The following is a 5,871-nucleotide window of genomic DNA, read 5'->3' on the forward strand; positions in this document are numbered from 1 at the left end:
CGTGCCAAAGACTTATGGGTTGAAAAAAGAGAAAAAGTAGGATGAATAGAGGGAAATTGGCACTAATATACTTTTTTAACCAATTATTGTAGATTATTAACTAGACTCAGCTTTGTATTTTAATGGCGCTCAACTGATTATAAAATTCATAATGTTCTTGCCAAGAAATTGTTTGACTAATTCCCTTGCGTATGTTTGCCATCTGGAACTGTTTTCTCCACGAGACCTTGTCAATTCATTGAAGTTATGTAAAACATCTTATCAAATTTTACCTCGGAGTTTAAATGATCTATGCTTACTAGGTGGGGCAAAAGTAGGTTTACAGTTGTGAGTACATAATTAAGAGTTAATTCTTCTATTATTATTTACTAATTATTGTATTTCTTTCTTTTTATCTTTAATGTTCAAAGTATTACATATGTCTAATTTTTCCCCCACTTTGACCCCCCTCCAGTCCACCCCTGTCACCCCAGTCCTACCTATTTTCTATGTCCATGGATTATGTATAAAATTTGCTTGGTTAATCACGTGCTGTGACCCTCCCATTTCTTTCTTCCCCCTGAGATTCCTCATTCTGTTCCATGCTCCCATGTCTCTGGATCTATTTTGTTTATCAATTTATTTTGTTCGTTATATTCCACATATAAGTGAGATCATGTGACACTTATTTTTCTCTGACTGGCTTATTTCACTTAGCATACTACCCTACAGGTCCCTCCATGCTGTCTCAAATGGTAAGAGATCCTTCTTTTTTACACCTGCATACTATTCCATTCTATAAATGTACCACTTTTTTAATTTATTTATTCATCTACTGATGGGCATTTGGGCTGTTTCCAGATCTTAGCTATTGTAGTAATGCTGCTTATATTCTTTCTGTTTGGTGTTTCAGGGTTCTTAAGATATATTCCTAGAAGAGGGATCAATGGGTCAAATGGCAGTTCCATTTTTAATTTTTTTTTAATTTAAATTCTTTATTGTTTAAAGTATTACATAAGTATCCTTATTCCCCCATTGACCTCTTCCCAGCCACTCCCACCTTCCAGCACATGCCCTCACCCCTCTACTGTCTGAGTCCATTGGTTATGATCATACTAGAGGCCTGTTGCATGAAAAGATTTGTGCAATAGGCCTGTGTCCCAGGTGCCGAAGGAAAACCAGTGCCGCTCCGGCCAGAGCCACCTTCAAGCCTTCACTGCTCTGGCTGGAGCCGCCTTCAAAGCCCTCGCAGCTCCAGCCGGAGCCGCCTTCAAAGCCCTCCTGGGAGGGCCGGATAGAGGCCGGGCGGGTGGCGGATCGCTGCTGCACCACCCGGCTGCCCGGGACGCCCACCGCCTCAGGTCGCAGATAGCAGGCCCAGATGGTGGCAGGGCAGGCGGGATGATGCTGTCCCGCCCTGCCTGCAGTATGCAAATTAGCCACCATCTTTGTTGGTGGTTAATTTGCATATCGCACTGATTAGCCAATGGGAGGTGTAGCGAAGGTACGGTCAATTTCCATGTTTGTCTATTATTAGATAGGATGCATGCATACAAGTCCTTTGGTTGATCTCTTATCCCCCTCTCTCCCCTGCCTTCCCTCTTAGGTTGGATGGTCTATTCTATGCTTCTATGTCTCTGGCTCTATTTCTGTTCATCAGTTTACGTTGTTCATTATATTCCACAATGAGTGAGATGGTGAGATATTTATCTTTCTCTGATTGGCTTATTTTGCTTAGTATAATACTCTCCAGGTCTACCCATGCTATTGCAAATGGTAAGAGTTTCTTCTTTTTTACAGCGGTGTACATATGCCACAGTTTTTTAATCCACTCATCTGCTGATGGGCACTTAGGCTGTTTCCAAATCTTAGCTATTGTAAATTGTGCTGCTATGAACATAGGAGTGCATATATTCTTTCGAATTGGTGTTTCTGATTTCTTGGGATATATTCCTAGAACTGGGATTACTTGGTCAAATGGGAGTTCCATTATTAATTTTTTGAGGAAACTCCATACAGTTCTCCACTGTGGCTGCACCAGTCTGCATTCCCACCAGTAGTGCAAGAGGGTTCCTTTTTCTCCGCATCCTCACCAGCACTTGTCCTTTGTTGATTTGTTGATGATAGCCATTCTGACAGGTGTGAGACGGTACCTCATTGTTTTGATTTGCATCTCTAAGATGATTAGTGACTATGAGCATGTTTTTATATGTCTCTTGGCCTTCTGTATGTCCTCTTTCAAAAAGTGTCTATTTAGTTCCTTTGCACATTTTTTGATTGACTTGTTTATCTTCCTTTTGTTAAATTGTATGAGTTCCCTGTAAATTTTGGAGATTAAACCCTTATTGGAGATAACATTGGCAAATATGTTCTCCATGCAGTGGGCTTTCTTATTGTTTTGTTGATGGTTCCTTTTGCTGTGCAGAAGCTTTTTATTTTGATGTAGTCCCATTTGTTTATTTTCTCCTTAGTTTCCATTGCCCTAGGAGCTGTGTCAATAAAGATATTGCTATGACATATGTCTGATATTTTGCTGCCTGTGAATTCCTCTAAGATTTTTACGGTTTCCTATCTTACATTTAAGTCCTTTATCCATTTGGAGTTTATTTTTGTGTATGGTGTAAGTTGGTGTTCTAGTTTCATATTTTTTTTGCATGTATCTGTCCAATTTTCCCAACACCATTTATTGAAGAGACTGTTTTGATTCCATTGTATGCTCTTGCTTTCTTTGTCAAATATTAATTGAGCATAATGGCTTGGGTCTATTTGTGGGTTCTCTGTTCAGTTCCATTGGTCTTGTGCCAGTACCAGGCAGTTTTGAGAACAGTGGTTTGGTTATATAGCTTGATATGTGGTATTGTGATCCCTCAAACTTTGTTCTTCTCCATTTTTAATTTTTTTAGGAACTCCACACTGTTTTCCATAGTGGCTGCACCAGGTGCATTCCCACCAAGAGTGTACTAGGGTTACTTTTTCTCCACATCCTCCCTAGCACTTGTTTGTTGATTTATTGATGGTAGCCATTCTTGAAGGTGTGAGGTGGTATCTCAAAATCCTAGAAGAAAACATAGGCAGCAAAATATCAGAAATCTCACATAAAAGAATTTTCACCAATACAAAGGAAAGAATAAAAAATGGGACTGCATAAAACTAAAAAGCTTCTGCACAGTAAAAGAAATCAGCATCAAAATGAAAAAGGGCCCAGCCAGCATGACTCAGTGGTTGAGTGTAGACCTATGAACCAGGAGGTCACAGTTCAATTCCCAGGGCACATGTCCAGGTTTCGGGCTCAGTCCCCAGTGTGGGGCATGGAGAAGGCAGCCAATCAATGATTCTCTCTCATTGTTAATGTTTCTGTCTCTCTCTCTCTCCCTCTCTCTTCCTCTCTGAAATCAATGCAAATATATATTTTTTTTTAATGAAATGGGAACCCACTGCATAGGAGAACATATTTTCCAATGATACATCTGATAAGGGGTTAGTTTCAAAATTATAAAAAGTACTCATACAAGTCAACAAAAGTAAGATAACCAATCTAATTTTAAAATGGGCAGCGGATGATCAATGCTTCTCTCCCATCATTGATGTTTCTTCTCTCTCTCCCTCTCCCTTCCTCTCTGAAATCAACAAAAATATATTTTGAGAAGTTGACAGAGAATACCTAAATAGACACTTCCCTAAAGAGGACATGCAAATGGCCAAAAGACATATAAAAAATGTTCAACATCAATAAATATCAGAGAGATGCAAATTAAAAGGACAATGAGGTATTGTTTTCCATACAAGCAACTGTAAACCTACTTTTGCCCCACTGAGTATTATTCATTAACATGTTATTTGTGTGTGATTTACCATTTGAACATTTTAGTTTATAATATTTGTAAAAATTTAGCCAAATCAATGACCTAGCATGGAAACAAAATATAAGAAAAGAGCAAAGCTCTGAACTATTAATTCCAAATATGCTTTTAACATGAATAATGGAGCCTGACTTGTCTTTCAGGCCACAAATGCATAGAAATAACATAATGTCTGTCTATAGAATTATTTCCATTGGAAAAAACTATTTTTGTGACCCCAAAACTTAAATTAGAAAAGAAAAGTATTCTAACTTCCTAAACAGAGAAAATAATTCCTTTTTGGATAAATTATGTCGGCACCCTCTAAGAAAGAATAAGCATTTCTTTCTTTAAGTCAATTTCTAACCTTAGACTTTTTTTAATATGAGTTGCCAGGGAAGACTTCATCAAATATGCAATTATAATAACTGGGTATATTTGTATTTCTAATTTACAAAATTAGGCCTTTGTCATGCACGCATATGCTTTGTGCATAGTTTTCCTTTAATAAATGATAATAATAATAATATTTGTTTCTCTATCTACTTTGCACTGCAATATCATAGTATAATACAATAGTAAATACAGAAAACCAAAAAAAATCAAATTTGTCATTATTTTAGAAACTGAGAATTGATTTTCCTATATTTCATGAAGATCTCATAGTTCTAAAATATAAAAACATAATAATAGCCTAATAACTATGCATGGTGTCAGATGGGTGCCAGATTTATCAGGATACTAACTTATTAAGTTGTGTAATGTCTAATCATTTGGGAGTACACCTGAAACTAAAATAATAACGTATATCAACAGTAATTGAAAATAAAATGATAAAAGAAAAAAAAAAGCAGTGAAGAGTAAATTTCCTCACAGAGTACTCCAGAGAGAACTATGGTTAAAAAGTAAAATTCTTAATGATTATTCAGAAATAATTTACCCATTTACAATCTTCTGTATACCCCCCTTTCTGACACACACACACACACACACACACACACACACACACACGAGCTTAGGATATACACTGTCTACACCTTGCTTTTTCACTTGTCTTGGAGAGGGTGCTATTTTAGCCTATAAGATCTACCTCATTCACTCTCTTTGATATGTGTACAACTTTGCAAGATAAATTGATAAATAAAATGGTAAATGCATCTAATATTTTTATAGAAATTGCAAATATGGTTTCCAGAATGTGTATGAAAATGCCCATTTTCCTGAATCCTCTATAAATCTATTGTTTTGTTTTCTGATCTGATAAATGAAAAGTGGTTCCATGTTTTGCTTCAATATTGAGTGAAATTGGCTATCATATCTTGTGCTTAAAAGCCATGTGTATTTTCTTCTCTGTAAATTGCATGTTCATGCCCTCTAGCAGTTTTTCTGTTGGGCTGTTGACCCATTTAAGAATTAATTTGTAAAAACAAAATATAAATAAAATAAATTTTTAAAAAATGAAACACTGAATCATTCCCTACAGTACCAATAAGATGTTTTCCATGTGTGTATCCTTAGTAAAGATTAGTAGGTGTTTGATAAATTAAAATATTTAATTCTTAACACTATCTGAATGCTTAAAATCTATCTTAATTAATAAGCAGCCCTTTAACATTTGCATTTTGTGGATTCCCAAAGTAAGAATTTCAACATTTTTCTTCTATTAATTCTGCACACACATTCTGTACTAAGAATATTAAAACCACATCAATGTTAGCTATTTCTAGAACTCTGTCCTTCAAGCTTTTAAATTCTAATGTTACCCAAGGACTCTGATATGAGAATAAATGCTTACATTTAAACCAAGAGTTATAAATATGGCTTACAGAATCTAGTTTCTAAGTAAATAGGAAATGAGTTCCAATGATTTTCAAATGTTTCCCATTTTATGGGAGAGTTTAAAAAGCGAGATTAATTAAGAAAATTGCTTCTTACAAAAGAATAGTAGTACACTGATTATTTAGAAGAGAAAAAAATACCTAATTAAAATCCTATATAATAAAGAGCTAATATGCTAATTAGACCAGATGGTGGAACGACCTTCCAGAATGAC

The sequence above is a fragment of the Myotis brandtii genome, unplaced genomic scaffold (genome assembly GCF_000412655.1).
Source record: "Myotis brandtii unplaced genomic scaffold, ASM41265v1 scaffold453, whole genome shotgun sequence".
NCBI classification, from domain to species: domain Eukaryota; kingdom Metazoa; phylum Chordata; class Mammalia; order Chiroptera; family Vespertilionidae; genus Myotis; species Myotis brandtii.